Raw genomic sequence first — 18,979 nt, 5'->3', positions numbered from 1 at the left:
GGGAAAGGACCGGGGGTCGAATCAGTCACCGACGGCCAGTGATGTGACCCATCACGCCTGTGAGACGAGGCCTCCAGAAAACCCAGAGGACAGGGGTCAGAGGGCATGGACACTCCGTGACCCTCCCCCGGGCCCGGCCCCATGCACCTCTCCCATCTGCCTGTCCCCGGTGATAGCTGTTGGTGATAAACGGGTCATTTCGGAAGGACCCATTTCTCTGGGTTCTGTCGGCCTCTTGAGCCGATGGACGGAAGCCAAGGGGGAGGCTGTCGGAGCCTCATCACAGCCCGTCGGCCACATGCCCAGCTGACCGCGTGGATTCGCAGTCAGGTGGATGGGCGCTCGGCTCCTGCACTGGGCGGGGCGCCCCGGTCGGACCGAGCCCTTAGCCTGTGGGTTCCGACGCCGCCTCCAGGTGTCAGAACGGAGTTGCCCTCCCTGTAGAACATCTTGCTGGTTTTGGAGAATCGATTGGATGTATAGAGACCACCCCACCCCAGTCGGAATTGGATGACAGAATCCTTAGCCATAATATACATCGCGCCTGGATGTCAGCCTCCCGTCAACACCAGATGGGGCTGGCCCTCCACACACCGGACGCCAGCTCTGAGCAGCGCACTGCCTGCGAGTCCTGGGAAGCTTCCAGCCCAGAGCCCGGACTCGGGAGTCGGCTTTTAGACCGCACTCGGATCCCATTTCTGGGGCGTTCTGGCTCCACACTCCTAGTCGGATTGATTGATCTCTCTGAGCCTCGATTTCCTTGGAGGAAAGGGGTAATGTGGGTCCCACGTCACATTGTACATGTGATGGGACCCCCGAGAAGCTCTCTGCACGGTGGCCGGCATGTGGCGTTCGCTCAGCAGGGGTTCGCACCCAGTTAATAGTCACCGGGCTTATTCTGCAGAGCGGCTCAGCTTGGCGTGGAGCGGTGAGACAATGAAACGTGGCTTTGCTTTGTCTTTCTGAAGCCAGAAGCATGGGTGGCACGGGAGAGGTGCGGCCACTGTGGTGTGATTCTGTGGGGTATGAATCGGCTTTAACGCCGTGAGTACCTTGGCCACAGTTCTGAGGTTTGCAGCGCCTGTAATTACAGCCCACAACACTGGAGGCTAAAGCCACCTCAATGATAGTTGTTTGACAAACTTGTTTTGCGCAAAAGACAACTGAAACCCAGAAAGGTTCAGTGGCTTCCCAAGGTCGCAGGCAGAGCTGGGTGTCCAGCTCAGGGCCCTGCTCCCTTCAGACACGGGAGCCACTCTGCCCGAGGCTCCAGTCCTTAGCTGACTGGCATGTTGGGCCGTGTGCGTTCCAGCCAGCAGCCTCTGACCAGGGGAGCAGAGAGAGACTCGTAACAGGGCAGTTTCCGCAAAAGCAAAGTCACCATCTTGCCAGCACAGCCACAGTCAGCACACCGTGGGTGAGGAAGTGTGAGCCGCTGAGTCTGGAGTCTGGGATGGAGGACTTCTCCTGGGTCAATCAAAGAAGACTTCATGGAAGAGGGGGCATCTTAGCTCAGGCTGCTGTAACAGAATACCCTAGACTGGTGGTTCACACGGCACTCAATTGTGTTTCGCAGTTCTGGGGGCCAGCGTGGTGGGGTGCTCGGGGGTGGCCCTCCTCCTGGGTGACAGGTGGCCTCACCTGAAGAAGCAGGAGGAAGCCAGCGCTCTTGCCTCTTTCGTAGGGGCACTAACCCCCCTCAGGAGGGTCCTGCTCCTGCCGGTTACCTCCCCGAGGCCCACTCCCCACACCGCCATGGGGGGAGTCAGAACGCTCGCTGCAAATCTGGGGCTGGCTCATCCTGCCTGGAAGAGGCAGCACTGGAGCTGGGCCTTGAAGGATGAGCAGAATTTTACTTCCGGGACCAGAGCAGAGAGGGGGAGACGCCGCAGGCAGAGGAAACGAACAGGGTGCAACAAACGCAAGCTGTGCTGGGGTGTTCGATCACACGCCCCCCCCCCCCCGTGACTGCCTGAATGTATTAAATGCTGCATGGCAGCACTCAGTGAGAACTGTCTTCTCCGTGGTTGTGGAATTTCAAGGGCTTGTCGAACAGTTAATGAACAAAGATTGTGTACATTTTGCAGTTACAACTTTAACTAATAGGCAGAAGGGGAATTTGAATTTTATCTTCCAATGTCCATAAAACAGAGTCATGGTATGTGATTATTAACATAATCATCATAAAACAGTTTAGTTAAATTTAAGAAAACCGAGACACACGGAGACAGCGTCTTGTTCAAGGCAGCCCGAGTCCAGATAAAGGGAGCCTTCTACATTGACTCCGACGCTTTGAAATAAAACCCTTGGAGCGCCAATTACTGCGGTCTCCGAAAAGCAATTATTGCCAGCCACCTCCGCCGCTCTCCACCCTGCATTTTAATTGAATTACGTCTTCTCTGTTTAAGGTGCAGGCCGTACTGGAAGGCACGGCCCTGGAAAAAGGAGCCCAGACCGCTGAACAAAAGTGTTTTCTGTACCGAAGGTAATTAGTCGCGGTCCTCACTGCCTCCGGAGAGACACGGGACGGTGAACTCATTAATTTCAAGTGGTCACGGCTGTGCAGGAATTTTGATCATCAGTCGGTCTCGGAGGGAAGAGGCTGGGGTGAGCTCCATCTGTCCCTCGCCCTGCCCGCTGCCTGTGGGGCCTCTGGCTGCCAGGCTCCCTCCTCCAGGCAACATCAAGTCCATGGACTTATTGTGTTGACCGTGAATATTTAACCATCGCGCTTGGCCTCCGACCGCCGGTGAGACAGCCACTCGCACACCGTGGGGCGTGGCCTCTCGTGGTTCTGGCGCTGGGCCCAAGAGTGGCTGTGGCAGCCCTGGCTGCCAGCCATGCCGTGTGTCCCATCTCTCTCATGGATCATCGCGTACCTGGCGGCACGAAAATCCTCCTGTTCCTAAATTTGCCGCCACCCTGGACGGTGGAGAAGAACTGCATTTTGGGGTGGGAAGTGTCCTTTTGATGACAGGCCCCCTGATTTATGCAGATGAGGTGACGGAGGAATACGGCCATTAAATGCACTGCTTGAGGTCACCGAGGAGCTGGAGGAGGGACTCCTCCCAGTCACCTGCCTCTCAGTGCACCCAGGAGGAAGGAACGAGGTCGGCCTTTGGCCTGGACTTGCATGGTGGAGATAAGCTCTGCCCCTCCGCCACTTTTTCTTAACCTTGACCAGTCCCTGCTCCGCAGTCTCCGAAACAGTATTTCAACCCCACCCCCACCCCCGTGTAAATGTCCCTTTAGGAAAGGACGGTTAATTGCACATTTCTGGACCTTCCCCAGACCTAGTGGGTCAGACGGTATCTCACTGAAGTTCCTTAAGTGCTGCCCTTCCCCACGCCTCTCCCTGTGGGGGGAGGAGCCCCTGTCATCACCCCCACGGTCACACACCTGAGTGGACTACAAAGAGTATATCCCCCAGGACGAAAACCAGTGACCTAAAGAGCACCAGGAACAAAGGTATACCAGGTTAAATATTCAAAAAATAGAATAAAAGTACTTGCTTTTTTAGCTACTTACAGGGAAAGACACAGCTGTGCTAGAGTGATCAAAAACAAAGGAAAAAAGAGCGAAATCAATGGAATAGAGACGTCCTTGCAGAGGAAAAAAAAACCTATGGAAAACCAAGGTCAGTGAAACCCGTGCAGACAGCAGACAGCAGACAGCCACCCTGAGCTCCCCGGCAGCCAGTGCAGAGGGAAGGTGCACCGTACTGCACGTTCTCCCAGTCTAACGGCGCACAGAGGCGCGCGGGGGTTTCTCTGAGCGTGAGCTGCTGCGGGCATTGAGTGGGGTGACAGTGAAGGTGGAGCAAGGGGTGTCCTCACAGCTTTTGAAAGAAAGGACAGTGGTTGACTCGGCTGTTCCAGCTCCTGCCCCCCACCCCCCGCACGGAACAAAGCAGGAGGTCTCTGGCCCCTGCGTGTCCCTCCACCTCATCTCCGTGTGCAGAGAAGGGCACCTCGGAGGAGAGGCACCTCAGACCTGGGCGGGCCTGCATCGTGCGGGTGAAGGTTGCCGGGTGACGCAGTGGCCAGGCACAATGACGGGCAGCGGCCACATCAGCCTCCAGGGTGGCAATGCCAGGAGGCTCCAGTCAGGGTGGCTTCCATCAGATGCTTTGCAATTCACTGCGCTGTGCCCCGTGGATGGGACGGCAGAGCCTCGGGCGCCAGCTGGGCCTCCGCGTGGGAGCATCGGGGCTGCAGGCCGCTGTCCACACAACCCCTCACATCGTGCCTTCAGTGTGTCGCAGAAAGGCTGCTGAAAAAATATTTGACAAACAGAACTACACAACCTGGCCTACAGCCTTCCCCCGCTCCTTCCCACCCGTGTGATGGAACCCTAAAACACGCCAGACCACCCTCCAGGGACAGAGGCCACCGAGCGGAACCCAAGCCATCCGAGTTAGCGATGGTTTGGGGCAGGACCTGCACGACCTCTCCCCGCCTGCCGGGAGCTGCCGTGTGTTTTAATCTCGTGGTTCAGCCCAGGGCCCCTCGGGCCACACGCTCTCACGGGGCACATGGGGCAGCCTCTCCCAGGGGGGGGCGGCTTCAGAGGTGGCCAGCACTTGGTGGGAGAGGCCAAGTGCTTTGGAAAAGAGGGGTGTCGCTCCCCGACCAACAGACTCTCGCTTGGGACTGTGGCTCCTCCGGAGAACTACTCTCAGGCCGATTCTCGATTCTTGGGTCCTGCTTGAAATCACGCCAGCTCGAAGGGGAGCTCCTGAGAGGTTTTGTGCCATTGCCGCTCTGACGCTCAGTTAAGGAGCAGAAGGTACAAGTCCCCAGTCCCCTCCTCTCTTCATGGTCTTCGCAGAGACCTCGCTCCTGGGTGGCTCCACCTCAGCCAGAGAGGACTGTGGTCCTGTGTGGGTCTCAGTGGGACCGACTGAAGGTTGCTCCACTGGACGGTCATTGCTGAGAGCTAGCCCTGAATTATGCAGTGTCACTTGGGGTGGACTGAAGAAAGAACTAAGTGGACAATAAGTACAGAAAGCCGGGCACCCTTGGGAGCTAGGTGAGAGGGGGTGTCCACTTACCACCAAAGAGGGGAGCTGACCTAGTCTCCCTGCCCCACCCCCCACCCCCGGGGAAGCACCGCCCACCCAGGCCATTGCGCCAGGTCTGAGCCTTTTCCCCTCAGAGGACTCAAAGTCCCCTCTCTGGAACCCAGGCTTCTCTCAGGAGTAAAGCACCAGTAGGGGGGATTCTGGTGGCTGTTAGAGTCTGTGTCACTCTCTCACTGTCCTAAAGCAGCCTGGAGTCATGTCGGAGAGTGTCACACGTCCCCGAACCACACTGGGACGGGCTGGTTCTCCAGGAGGCCGACAGCTCCCTGGATGACGCATGCCATCCAGTCCTCCTGGTGGGACCGAGTCCGGAGTAAGGAGCCGGAGCATCGCCTGACTCCAGCACCGGGGACAGATACAGACGGGGGCGGGGGCGGGGGTCAGGGCTGCAGGCGTGTTGATGCTCGAGTGACTTCTCTCTTCTCCCGGCGGACAGCGGATTTGAGAAGGCGGGACGCAAGTCATCAGCACAGCAGAAGAGAAAGGAAGGACCCGTGGGCGGCAGGGACGTCAGAGCCCAGTCTGCCCAGACAGAACCTTTGCTGTCAGCCCGAGCCCCGGGCCAGACGAGCCCGTCCACCTGAGAGACAACACCTGGCTCCGAGGAGCTAAACATCGTGGTCCGGCTGCTCACTGGCCGAGACTATCCAAGTACAGTATTTTAGTTCGCCTTCGTAACAGCAAGACTAGTTAACAGCATCGTCTTTTCCTGAAAGAGGCCAGGCACCGTCTCCCTGCATTGCTGTAAGGCACCGTGGCAAACACAAGGCCCGAGGGCCGAATCGGGCCCTGCACCGTGTTTCCACCGAGCGGCAGCACCGAGCTCCCTGCCCCCAGTTAAGGAGTAGTTACAGCTATACCGTCCTGAAGTTACATTCCGCCCTCTGAAGGCGACCGCGAGGGTGATGTGGCCCCCAGTGAAAGTGAGTCTGACACCCCTGCTTTAAGGTACTAAAAAATATATGTCCCCCATCACACTGCCTGATGGCACTTGCAACAGGGTAGGGGAGTGACGGAATTCAGTGAGGCTCGGAGAGGGGAAGAAGAAGCTAAGATGCTTGGAAAAGGGGGAAAAGGGCTGACTCTGAGCTCCCTCCAGCTCTCGCTGTTCCGAGTCGCCACTGCCAGAAGTGGAGTCAGTCACACACTGTCCCGGGGCTGTGGGTGTTCGAGGACATGGGTGTCTGTGCCCAAACGCACTGGGGAAGCCAAGAAAGGAAACCGGAGTCCCTGTCACGGGGCCGTTGGGGTGGGTCACCGGCATGCTCTGTGCGGTAGGTGGGCAGTGGGCGGCGCCCCAAGCGTGCGTCCAGGTTTGCAGGCCATATCGCCTTGCTCCATAGCCGCTTCCTGACGGTGACACGGTGTCTCAAAGCACTAGCCCTGGGTCCCTGCAGCCTCTCTGCTCTCTGCCATGAAGGACTGTGGAGAAGGGACACCTGTACCCAGTGCAGGACACGAGAAGCCCCAGCTGGCCCCAGGTCTGCTGGCTGGGTGGGTCGCCGCTCCTGCCCGTCCGTGGGACTGTAGCTTCCTTCCACCTTGGTGGGCTTCGTGAGCTCATGTTCGTGACAAGTGACGACAATGTCGGGGTCGGAGGCAGGCGTCATTGGTCCCTCATGGAAAAAGGCCGTTTCCACACCGGTAGGTGTTTGAAGTCTTTTCTCTACCAGCACACAGAGCAAAAGGCCGAAACCACATGGTCACGAAAGGGTCATGTCGGAAGCTTGTCAGAGTCACACATGCGATTTCAAGAATGGCTGTTCCATGAGCTTCCGGTGTGTTCCTTCGTGGCTCATGTGACTTCCCCAAAGTCACCCAGAGCCAGGCCTCGAGGATGGTCATGAACTCCCAGGCCTCTGTGCAGGGAAGGCCGGGGCTGGCAGGACGTGGCCGTCGGCTAGGTGGGTGGGGTGGGGCGGGACGAGCAGATGGGAAGTCCCAGATGAGGCCGGTGACAGTTCTCAGCCTCGAGTCGCAAGTGAAGCCTCAGCACCAGGCAGAACAAATGACCGACCCTTTGAACCAGAGGAATTGTTTGCTGACACGCATGACGTGGAGTGCTACGTCCCAACAGAACACTCACTCAAACTGTGTAGGTCCCACTCATGACAGCCAGGGGGCAGCGGTTCACCCTGAATCCAGGGCTGGGTGCTGCCCGCCCTGGTAGACGTCACACAGGGTCGGGAGTGGAGGGACCCTTCCGTGTCACGAGCGCATGGTCACTGCACACAGGTAACGCAGGATCAAAGATGGCGGAGAACTTCTGAAGTTAGACGCTGGCACGTTCTCCTTCACCCGTTTTTCAAGTAAAGAAATAGATGAGGGCGAAGATTAAATTTCTTCTTTTCAAGAAATGGTGCTGGGACGTGTGGCCGCCTGAGTCCAAAATAACAAACCCACACTTGGTACCCGTGGAAATTTATCACACAGCACCTGCTGTCCACACGGGAACCCGAAAACCTGCTTGGCCGGCTTCAGCCTGCGCTGAGGCAGGTCCCTGGGCGTCGCAAGCCAGTGGCAAGAGGGGAAAGTCACGAAAGGAGATGGAGGCGTCGGCGTGTGTGCGAGCAGCCCTTCGCCACCTCCAGGCAGAGGAAGTGAGGGGAAGCAGGAATGCCGTCCGCGGCCTCTCACACTGGAGAACAAAAACGGTGCAGCGGCGATGTGCTCCGGGCCGCGGAGGGCGAGGACACGAATCCTCGCGTGGGTCGGGGGGCGCGTGCCTCAGCAAGCCGTGGGACCACACGCGCCAGCTCGTGCCAGCTCGTGCCCTGTGCACGCCCCACAATCTCCCGATTCCTCCTCTAGCCATTGGTTCCCAGGCAGCAATTGTGTGACCTCGCGCGAGCGAAGGTACAAGGACCTTTGTTTGGGGCTTGTGCACAATAACGAAAAGCATTAGAACAAGGCCAAGTGGACGGGGGCCTGGACTTCCCACAGGACTGGGGACAGAGCAGAATGCCCCCTGCAGGCCCTGGGGATGATGGCGGACGCGGCTGAGGTGACAGGAGAGCGTGTGACCCCTGTCCTGAGCTGACCTCGGCCAGGAAGCCGGTTCCACGCAGGGCCACCTCGCTGAAATGTCCTGTGCTCTTTCCAGCGTGCGTTTTCCACTTCTTTCTCCGTGCTTCCAGGTTTGGAGGTGGGGGCTACGCTTCCTTTGAAAACAGACGCATTTCCATTAGAAGAACTTAAAGGTGACCCCGACAACGAATGCGGAGTCACGTGTCAAATAAAACCAGATCAAGGACAAGTGACTGGGCGAGAAGGGGGCTCCCGTCGGGAGCCTGAGACGGAGCTTGCCTTGGGGAGCCTGTCTGTGGGCACCCCCCTCCAGTGAATGCGGGTGAAAACCAGGGGGAAGGGGCTGCCAACCCACTTCCCTTGGAAGCTTCTAGAATGCTTCTAGGTATGTGCCTCAGGGAATATGACTGAGTAAATAGCAGGCTAAATAACATCAAATTTCTCTCGAGCAGGACAGAGTGATGAGCAAAAGCAGAGACGGCTCAGGGTGGACCCCCGCCTGAGATGGTCTGCACTCCGTCCGGTGCAGCGGGGGAGCCCCGTGGAAGGCACTGGGGGAGGGGGACGCAGTCCTCAAGTAGGAGCTACAGTCCCAGCCGATGTCCTTGGGGACCTCCGGCAATGTCTGAACACATTTTGGTTGTCACAGTTTGGGGGTTGGGGCTGAGAGCTGTGCCAGTGGCATTGAGTGTGTGGGGACCAGGACCAGGGACGTCACCGATCCCCCTTCAGCACCCAGGACCCTCCCTGCTGAAAGCTCCGCCCACCCCACACGCAGCAGCGGCAGGTGGAGGGGCCTGGGCTGGCCTGGCAGCTGTCAGGGGGCGAATTCCTCCTTCCTCCGCCTCAGCAGCTTGGAGATGCCTACCCACACTGGGGACAGCCACCCGTTTACCCCGCCCCCCCAACTCAAGGCTCCCCTCACCTGGACACACCCTCAGAGACACCCCCAGCTACCTGGGCGCCAAGGGGCCCACACAATTGCCCATCCCGGGGTTCTTGCTGTGGGGACGAAGCATGTGAGTCCGTACATGCATGATGGCTGAAGAGGAGTGTGGGTGGCTTGATGGACGGAGGGAGCTGCGGGTGGGGATATGCCCCCCGCATCTGGGAGCACGCTCCCTGACTCTAAACGCCGAGAGCTCTTCCTGTAGGACCGCCGGGGACACGAGTGTCAGAGTGTTTCCTCCCAGTCCTAGGCCTTTCCCGGGGAGGTGTGGGCTCTGCCAGGAGCGTGCGTGCGTGGGGAGGGACGAGGCAGCCTGAGCAGAGCCCTCCTGCTCAGAGCTCAGAGCCGTCGGGGATTTATTTACGCTTTCCCCGCCGACCTCTCCTCGTGGACGCTCCTCCTAAGGAGGCCTCGCGCTATCGCAAACTGATTTGGCTTAAATGGAAAAGCGCGCCTGCTTGTCGCGATAAGAGCAGACTGATGTCTTTTTCCCCTTCCCAAATAGAGAAATCTCGAGACGCGGTGGAACCATTGATGGCGGCCTCTGGCTCCCAGCAGACACACTGGGTATCTGCCTGGCATCCTGCCTTTGGGGGCGGCACGGGGGAGCTGCAAGGTCAAGTCCCTAATCAACGCTCTGGCGGCACGATTTTAGATCCAGCCAGTCCCCTTCGGGATGCTGGCCATGGAAGAGAGTTAAAAGCTCTCAGGCATGTTTATATCTGACCTTCATCTATTAACCTCCAGGAATGGTAATGAAACTTGCCCTCCAGAGAGACGATATTATCTACTTCAGGGGAAATCTATATAATGAATAAGTAATAAGCACATTTTTAAATAAAATGAAAGTCCTGGGGGCTCTTTGGGAAAAAAAATTAAAATCACAGTTTGGGACTGTGTTTACCCTGTAACTGTGTAAGTGGCAATTAGCTCACAACTTCTGAGGCAGAACTTTCCTTCCCGACTAAATAATGCAACCGGGAAGCCAGCACGAGACCCCCGTGGAAATCTGCCGTGGCCACCACCCCCTGGCCATGGACCTCTGGAATCTTCTTGTAACCAGCTGCATTAAAAGGCCCTTGTAACGACACCAAACCGCTGTGCGGACACTTGGAAAGAGGCCGGAACAGATCGAAGTGAAGCCGCTACGATCGAAACCTCTTAGTCCTGAGTCACCCGTGGGGTCGGGGAAGGGACGGGCAGTAATTCACGGCGGTGAGGGGGACCCATAAGACAAGTGGAGTGAGTGAGCTTGTTAATGTCTTGCTTGGCCCAGTAAGGCCCCCCACCCGACCCTTGCAGGGAATCTGAGCCTTCTCCATACATTCAAGGCGCAGCCCCACCTACCTGGGTTTTGCTTCAGTGTTTTAAGCAGAATCCACACCACTGCCCTGAGGGAGGTCTCAGCAGAGGGGCTGCGGGTCTGGGTTCCCTGGGAGGCGACTGCTCATTCCTCCTGGCCTCCAGGTCTCTGGTTGTAAAGGGAGGGGGGTGATGGGCTCAAAGGACGGCCGAGGGAGACAGCCTGTGTCACGAGATGACCTTCCCCTTGACCTCAGGAGGCAAGCCCGAAATGTGGGCCGTTGGGGAGCAAATGTCCCTTCCCTCAGTTCCGGGCCAGTGAGCGACCAGCCCTGGAGCTCCTCTCTGAGTTAGTCCGTCCCCACCTCTTCAAGTTCCCCTCCACCCTGCAGGTCCTTCTCCATAAAGCTCCCTGCCTCCCGCTTCAGCCCCCCTGCCTCCTCGTGTTTCCTGGAAGAGGCCCCCGGGGCAGTGGACCGCAGCTCCCTGGAACAGAAACCATGCCCCAGTCATCTTTGCCATGGTCCCTGTGCCCGCCCGGCGGCCAGAGCGCTGCCTCCGTGCCAGGTGATGAGACACAGAGAGAAGGAAGGAGGGATGAGGGGCAGGAGTGAGACACCGCACAGCCAGAAGCAGCGAGGAGGCGAGGAAGGGCTGGTGAGCACGGGGCTGGGGTGTGGGGGGCTCTGTTGTCCCCTGTTGGCTGCTGCCGGCCCTGCGGAGGGGGCTCTGCGGAGGGGGCTCTGCGGGAACAAAGCCTCTCTGTGCAAACAGCATCCCTGTGTGGCCTCGGGGGAAACCTGCAGCGGACCCCTCCGAGTGCAGACCCGAGCCGCCGGAGGAGGCGGGCGCGCGCCCCCTGGCGGGGCGTTGCTCTCATGAACCTCAGTTTGCTTCCAGGCCAGGCCTCTGGGACTCTGGGGCGGAGGGATGGTGGGGTGGGGGGACCGTCTCCGAGGCTCCTGGCTTCTAAACGTGACCCCACGGCCCCCACATGCCTGCAGCCAGCCTCAGTCCACAGCCATCATTGTCACCGTGATGCTGGTCCCCCCCCTCCCCCGCCATGTGCACTCGGCGTGGGCGCGGCCGCAACTTCCTCTAAAGGATGGACTTGGGGAGTTTATCTGTTTGGAGCCATTCTGTTCAAGTTCGGTGATGCTTTTGCAGGGGTGGTTCTGCCTGAGCTGTTTATCGCTGGGTGTTCCCACCAGCCCCGGAGGGGTCCTGAGGACAGAGGGGAGGCTGGGCGTGGCCGGGCGTGGCTGGGGCGGAGCCCAGGCAGCCCTCCCGCGGGTGATGGGGCGGCTGTGCCCCCCTCCCCCCGCCCCCGCGACAGCTGCTGCTCAGGACCCAGGACCCTCGGGCTCTGCCCCCCTGTCCGCCCCTTACTGAGAGCACCAGCGACAGACCCCACCCGCGGCCAGGGGTCTACTTCCCTCACGGGTAAGAGGTCAAAGTGCATTTAAAAACTGTTGCTTGGGGAGGGGCGAGGGCCTCTGGGAGTCTTACGGAGGGTGCGGACCGGACAAATGAGCACACACAGGGAAGATTCTGGGATTCAGCTGCTTCAGACCACAGTTCCAGAAAATGGTGCAAAATTAGGCCCTTTCGGACCTTGGCACTGGATGACTCAACTGGATCACTCCCTCCCGTGCTGTCCTCCCGGTGGCGACCCTCAGGACCCCCCAGAGACTTCAGTGGGGTAGAAGACGGTCCAGAAGGCTCTTGAGGGGCCCTATTAGCAGGTAACATTCTCGCACGGTGGCGGGCATGCTGAGTTCAAAGCCAGGCCCGGCTGGGGAGGAAAAGTTTTCACAGACGTGTCTTAGCCGAAACCTTCTGTCACCCACCAGAGCTTCTCCTGGCACCACTTCCTGAGGCAGCGGGGCCGAGGGGGAGCCTTACCCAGGCCTGCCTCCTCCCTGGCTCTGCCCACCAGCCTGACTCACCTCGTTGAGATGGGACCGTCCAAACTCGCCTTGCCAGTGGAGTCGCTGGGGCCAGGAGGAGAGAGAGCAGCTGGGGAGTAACCCAAAATAAAGCATTTCGTTCAGGTAACAGGAAGTAGGGGTGGGGGGAAGGGTGATGGGGAATCCCAAGAGCCGTAATGTACATCTGCATGAGTTCACGAAAATCCATCCAAGGTCCTCTGCCTGGAGAAATGTCAGGCCTTGGGGCCTGGGCACGGGGTCACTCTGGCAACCCGGAGGTGTGTCATCGCAGATGCACAGAGACCGGGGACAGGCTCAGTTGGGGTGAAGGCCGACCTTGGTCAAGGCCGACGCCTGCAGGCCTAGGTCGTGACCCCGCCCCGACCCGCTCGGAGTGAGGAAGCGTTCCTTTCAGACCGTCCCGCGTGGTCGCTCTGGTCTCCGAGTCCGTGAGGCCGCCGCGCAGGCCTCCCCTGAGCTCGTCGGGCTCAGTGTGTGGCCCCTTTTTGTCCATAGTCTGGACTCTTGCTTTGGGGTTTGTTAGCAACGAAATTCGTTCCAGATGCTAGACCCAAGTCCCTTTCTACGCAGAGCGCACGGCCCTGGCCAGCCAAAGGAGCATTAATGCCCTGTGAGCCAGAAGTCCCAGACCCCTCCCTGCCTTCACGGCTTCAGAAAAGGTGGCGGCGGACTCGGGGTTCCGCGGAGGAGAGAGGGTGTGCCGCACAGTCTAGTCTCTGCCTCGGAGGGAACAGAGGGGCCCGCTATGAAGAATTGGCCTGTTCACCTGTTTCACAGGCAGAAATCTAGATTCCCCCGATGGGGCCCCGCGTCCGGCAGGAGGGTGACTCTCGTGGGTGCCCCGCTGGCTGGAAGGCAGTGGCACTTCCTGGAACCCTGGCTCAGAATCCGGGGCTCCCCCGGGAGCCATATTTCTCAGGGCTCCCGAGCTCCCCCTGAGGTGCTATAACAAAGGAAGCCTGCCTCAGGAGCTCCCGGCAAGTGGAATTCTTAAAAGCCTGATTTACTTCCGATTGGTATAATAAAGCATTCTGATCGGCCCCATGCGGCTCAGAGAAACAACAAGGCTAGAAATCATGGCACAGAAATTATTTTCCAAAAATTGTTTCCTGCCTCCGTCAGGATGCGGTTCAGTAACATGCGGATGAGGAGGCGCCATTGTGGCAACGACGTTTGTTCATGTCCCCACGACAGCTCGCCCGGCCAGGCCTCGGTGCTGCTGCGGCTCAGTGGTCACTGCAAAGGGCCAAGGGCCCACCAGACCTCCGGCCGGAGCCCTTGAAAAAGCCAGTTAAGATCATGCAAAGCATCTACTTTCCATTGCTAATTGGTTTTACAGTTATTTTTGCAAGGGAGAAAAATAGTGTTCTCTCCAGGACAAAAAAATGGATCAAATGCCAATGAATCCATTAGAAACATCCTAATGAGAGGCAGATTCCCTCGGATTCTAACCCTGCCCTCGCCACCCTTCCCAGGCCTGCCGGGCACAGCGGGTGGGTGCATCTGGATGTGACTGCAGGCCATCGAAGGCTCAAGCCCTGGGTGAGGCTCATTAACACTGTCCTGTGTCCCTAAGTTTGCAAAATGCATTGGATTAAGCAAAGGCAGCAAGTTTCACCCCTGGAGGAACGCTCTTGAACCTGGACCTCCGACTCAAGGGCTGCCTCCCAAAGGCAGGTAACATGTGCAGCACCCCAAAACTACCTGGAAGGGGAGCCCCATTTTCACGGACGGCCAGGAGATCCGTGTACTGAGAAATGCTCTTTGGGACTCATCAGCTGCACCAACTCCTGATGTTGCAAAAATACACCTGAAGACACTCTTCTGAGATGCCCCCGGAAGGCGATGTGGGTAGAACTGGAAATGAAATTTCAGGGCAACTGACCCTCACAACAGCCCACTGCTGGACGATGGCAGACGCCCCTCGGATGCTGACCAGCGCATTTATAAATGTCCACTTTTAGAAGATGTCACCACATCCTGAGTGTGTGCTTTTCATATCCTGAAGGAATTTTACAGTTTGGGAAAAAGAAACATTTTTACTCCTAAGTAATTGTTCCAGTCGCTGCGCCCCTTTATAACAGGGAGCCAGACACCCCCGTCCCAGGCCCGGAGGGTTCTGCCCGGGGACCTGCTGTGACGTGGCCAACACCAGCTTCGTGGGAATCTGAGCCCTTGGGGACCAGGCCTGCTTTTTGTTCGGGGAAAGCCAAAAGTAAGAGTTGTTATATGACTCTTACCGGCTTTAAATGTTAGCAAGTAGTTCCAATTAAAAACTTAAACAGATTGCCTGGCCACGTGTTGGAATTAGTTTTGCTCCTTCCGTGGGCCCCGTGCGGGCGGGCGCAGTGGTGGGAGAGGAAGTCCAGTGGCCTCCGCTCAGAGTCGCAGGCTCCACAGCCCCGGGGCTCTCGCCAGCTTTCGTTCTCCATGACAACCGAGTGTCCCCCAAGAAGGGATAGAACCAGAGTCAGAAAGTCAGAGATAAAGAGGGGGCGGAGCAGGTAANTAGAAGATGTCACCACATCCTGAGTGTGCGCTTTTCATATCCTGAAGGAATTTTACAGTTTGGGAAAAAGAATCATTTTTACTCCTAAGTAATTGTTCCAGTCGCTGCGCCCCTTTATAACAGGGAGCCAGACACCCCCGTCCCAGGCCCAGAGGATTCTGCCCGGGGACCTGCTGTGACGTGGCCAACACCAGCTTCGTGGGAATCTGAGCCCTTGGGGACCAGGCCTGCTTTTTGTTCGGGGAAAGCCAAAAGTAAGAGTTGTTATATGACTCTTATCGGCTTTAAATGTTAGCAAGTAGTTCCAATTAAAAACTAAAACAGATTGCTGGCCACGTGTTGGAATTAGTTTTGCTCCTTCCGTGGGCCCTGTGCGGGCGGGCGCAGTGGTGGGAGAGGAAGTCCAGTGGCCTCGGCTCAGAGTCGCAGGCTCCACAGCCCCGGGCTCTCGCCAGCTTTCGTTCTCCATGACAACCGAGTGTCCCCCAAGAAGGGAGAGAACCAGAGTCAGAAAGTCAGAGATAAAGAGGGGGCGGAGCAGGTAAGATCCCAGTCCACAGTCCCACCGTTTTAAAAATGTTTAAGTGAATGTTCATAGGCTTTATTTTTTCAGAGAGTTTTAGGTTCACAGCAAAATTGTGTGGACCGTGAGAGAGTCCCCACATCCCCGAGGCCCCGACACAGCCCCCTCCAAGGTCCAGGTTCCCCCGGTGGTACAGGTGACAGCCCCCCCGCCATGGCCACACGGCTGAGCCGTAGCTTACAGTTGGGGTCCCTCCGGTGTCATGCGATTGTTTGCCGACGTAGACCAATGGGCGATGGCCCCTGTCCATCATTTCCATATCACAGAGAGGGTCTTCACTGCTCTACAAACCCTCGGGGCTCCCGGTCCATCCCTCCCGCCCCCTGCCCCGGCCACCCCGGCCACCCCGGCAGCTGGGCGGGCTCTGCAGTCCCTCCCCTCCCAGACCAGCACACAGTGGCAATCAGATTGGCTTCTTTTGCTTAGCAACTAGTATTTCAAGTTCTTTTGTGTCTGGGTTCCCTTTCCTTCAGCCCAGAAGATGGAAAGGATGGTGCTTTAACCAGCAAAACAAAGCACACAGGTTTGCAGGTGGGGGCAGGGTGAGGAGGGGGCGGTGGCCCAGCGGAGAAGGTGGAGAGAAATGCACCCCACATCACCCAGGGTCCAACCCATGAAAAGGAACGTGCCCCAAACCAACCGCGGGGCTCTGGAAACAGCCACGAGGGCACTGGCCCTGTCCGAAAGTTTGCTTTCTCCTTTTTCTCCTTTTGTCTCGCTGAGAGGGAACGAGGTGACCCCGGTAGTTAATGGGTGTGAGGGATGGATTCGTTCACAGCATCCGCGTCCTTATGCAGTCAGCTGCGCCCAAAGCCGTTTTTGCAGATGAGGTTGGGGAGCATTTTCCTCTTTGAAAACTTAGTCAAGCATTTCTTGGTAATGCCTTTCCTTCCCCACCTGCTTTCCTTTCCTTATTCCTTACGGAAGAGAAGTGTGTGTGTGTGTGTGTGTGTGAGTGAGTGTGCGTGAGAGAGAAAGGTCAGCCACCCAGAGGCTCTGTGAACGCCAACCAACCCTGCCATCTGGTGGACAGTGGGTGTGTATGCACCTGGCTGGCGTCTCACCGAAAACCAGACATCAAATCGGGGAAAATACCTACACTGGGACCTCTAGTTACCATCAACCGTTACGTAACGCGGGTATCCCCCGAGTTAATACCAGTTAACTCGGGGGGTTAACTGGAAACAAGGTATAAAAGAACAAGATGCTTGTTGTAAGTTATGTGTCATGGGATGAAGGACAATGAAAATGTCAGAGTCCTTTCCTAGACTCTGCCCCAAACCCCAAAACTGCAGGTTCCCCCCCAAGCCGGTCCCTCACCCTTCTCTCCTTCAGCCCCTTATCATTTCGCTGGATTTTTGCATTAGAAATTCCTACTTTATTTGCCTGTTTCTTCCAGAACGCAGCCCATTTCACCAGCTTGGCGACCGCGGTATTCACCCCACGCACCCCATGCTTGGCATCGTTCCTGGCGTGTAGTAAACACGCCATGAAAGCTTCTCAAGGGAATTGGACTGAATTAAAAGTACTTAAGTGAACTCTTAAATTTAAAACAGCAACTCTGTGAAACTCGCACAAAATAATTCTGAACACAAACTGTAACTGGAAGTAACATTTAAAACACCCGTAGGCAGTTCTAGGAACACAGATGAGAACGGAACTTCCGGTTCCTCCAGAAATCCGGGCCGCTCATCTCGACGCTCGCCTCCCACACCTGCGGACACAGCCTGTTGGGGGTCCTGCCGAGGGCAGGGAGCGGCCAGAACGTGTCCGCGTTCAGCGAGACGTCGTCGGTGGAGGGAAGCCCTCCAGTCTGGCCTGGGGTCTTGCCTTTCAGAACCGTGGACCCCAGGGCCCGCCAGGACACTCATGTTCGTGTTTGGCAGGCCGTGGGAGTCAGTAAGAGACGTTTCAATACGGGATTTCAGCCCCAGCGCTAGGAGCTTCGTGACTCGCTGTGCTCGGGTGTCAGGGCACCAGAGGCCAAGCGCGGGGCTGTGACTTCTTGGCCACCAGGTTAACCACGTCCATAAAACGTCCTTTAGATCATAGCTCCTCATCTGCAGCTTCTGACGTTGTAACTTTCCCGTCCCGGGCGGAGTCGAGGTGACACGAGAGGTGGCAGAAGGGGACGAAGCGAAATGGCACGTGGGTTTGAGTTGACGCTCCCAGCCTGGGGGTTAGTTGGCTTCACTCAACTCAGAGGGCGAGCGTGTAGCTTCCCAAAGGTTCCTCCCGGGGACTATTCAGGGGGAGGACCTCCCCAGAGAAAGTGGGGTGCAGAGGAATCGGTGACGGTGGTGAAGCTCCGGTCATATTTAGGGGAGCAACGTGCTCTGCCCAGCTCTTTCTTCCCCACCCCCGCCCAGGCCGGAGCTCCGGGAGAGCGTGGAGAGGGCACCGAGGTGGGCTCCACCGACTGGACCGCGCTGTGACCACGGCCGGGTCCGAACCGTGCTGTGTATCAGGCCCACCGGGATGCGCGCTGCACCGCAAGCCCCAGGCCGGCCCCTCCGCCTCCTGGGGAACGTGGGAGCCAGGATCGGGTCACCAGGTGAGACCCAGGATGCACCCAGGGAAACCCTGGATTGAGAACTTGCAGCCCTGCGAGTGGGGGGACCGTGACCTTCACCACGGTATCCGAGGGCCCCCGACGCTGGGACGGAATGCACCGGGGACCTGTAGGGTGCGGACAATGGAAAGTAGGCGGGTAGAGTGACTGATTTGGGGACTGGAAGAAAGGGTGAGCAAGAGTGGAGGAGACAGCGGTAAAGGTTCCAAGGTCCGAAACCCCCTGAACTCACACTCACGTTTCTGACGCACCATGTATCGCGGTCACTCTCCGTTTTGGCGTGACCTTTATTGAAATACCATCCGCCTTTGACAAGAGTAATTTTGACACTTGGGATTAAAAATGATATTTTTATAAAATGGCAAACTGTCTTGACATTTCATTACAAGCCTTTGACAAATTTCCGTTCTCCCTCAAAGCTATTTGTCCAAGTAGAACAGGGGTCCCCCTGAAGGTTTTATAAAAACAAAGTGCTCCTCCCTGTGCCAACAGCCGGCTCAGAGGGGTGCAGGGACTGCTGGGAAGAGGGGGGCCGGGAGCTGGGCCTGGGCCCTGCTACCTTGAGCAGGGCACATGTCCGTCTGGCCCCGGCTTCCTCACCTGTAAAGGAGAGCTTATCCAGCTGGTCCCCTGGGCCCTCTGGGCTCATGTTGAGGCTCTGCGTTTCCGCACATGCCTCGTCCGTGGGTGTGGGGACAAAAGACTTTCTGGGAGGTCTCCGCCAATTACGCTGTGGGCGGCAGAATCACGACTCTGCCCAGGGTGGCCGAGGCGCAGTCCCCAGAACCTGTGACTGCGTGAGCTTCCGTGGCAAAGGTCCTCAACCTTAGTCACACCCAAAAGAATCTCTGTGGGTGTGACTAAGGTTGAGGACCTGGGCCGGGGCAGGTGAGCTTGGGTCATCCAGGTGGGCCCGGTGCCCTCGCGTGTCCTTCAAACCGGAGAGCCTTTCGTGGCGGTGGTCAGAGAGAGACGGGGTGTCGGGAGGGAAGGGTCCAAGGG

Source organism: Sturnira hondurensis, unplaced genomic scaffold (genome assembly GCF_014824575.4).
Source record: "Sturnira hondurensis isolate 20B ecotype Veracruz unplaced genomic scaffold, ASM1482457v3 Scaffold0006496, whole genome shotgun sequence".
NCBI classification, from domain to species: domain Eukaryota; kingdom Metazoa; phylum Chordata; class Mammalia; order Chiroptera; family Phyllostomidae; genus Sturnira; species Sturnira hondurensis.
The sequence above is the reverse complement of the archived record's forward strand: the minus strand, read 5'-3'. Positions refer to the sequence as shown.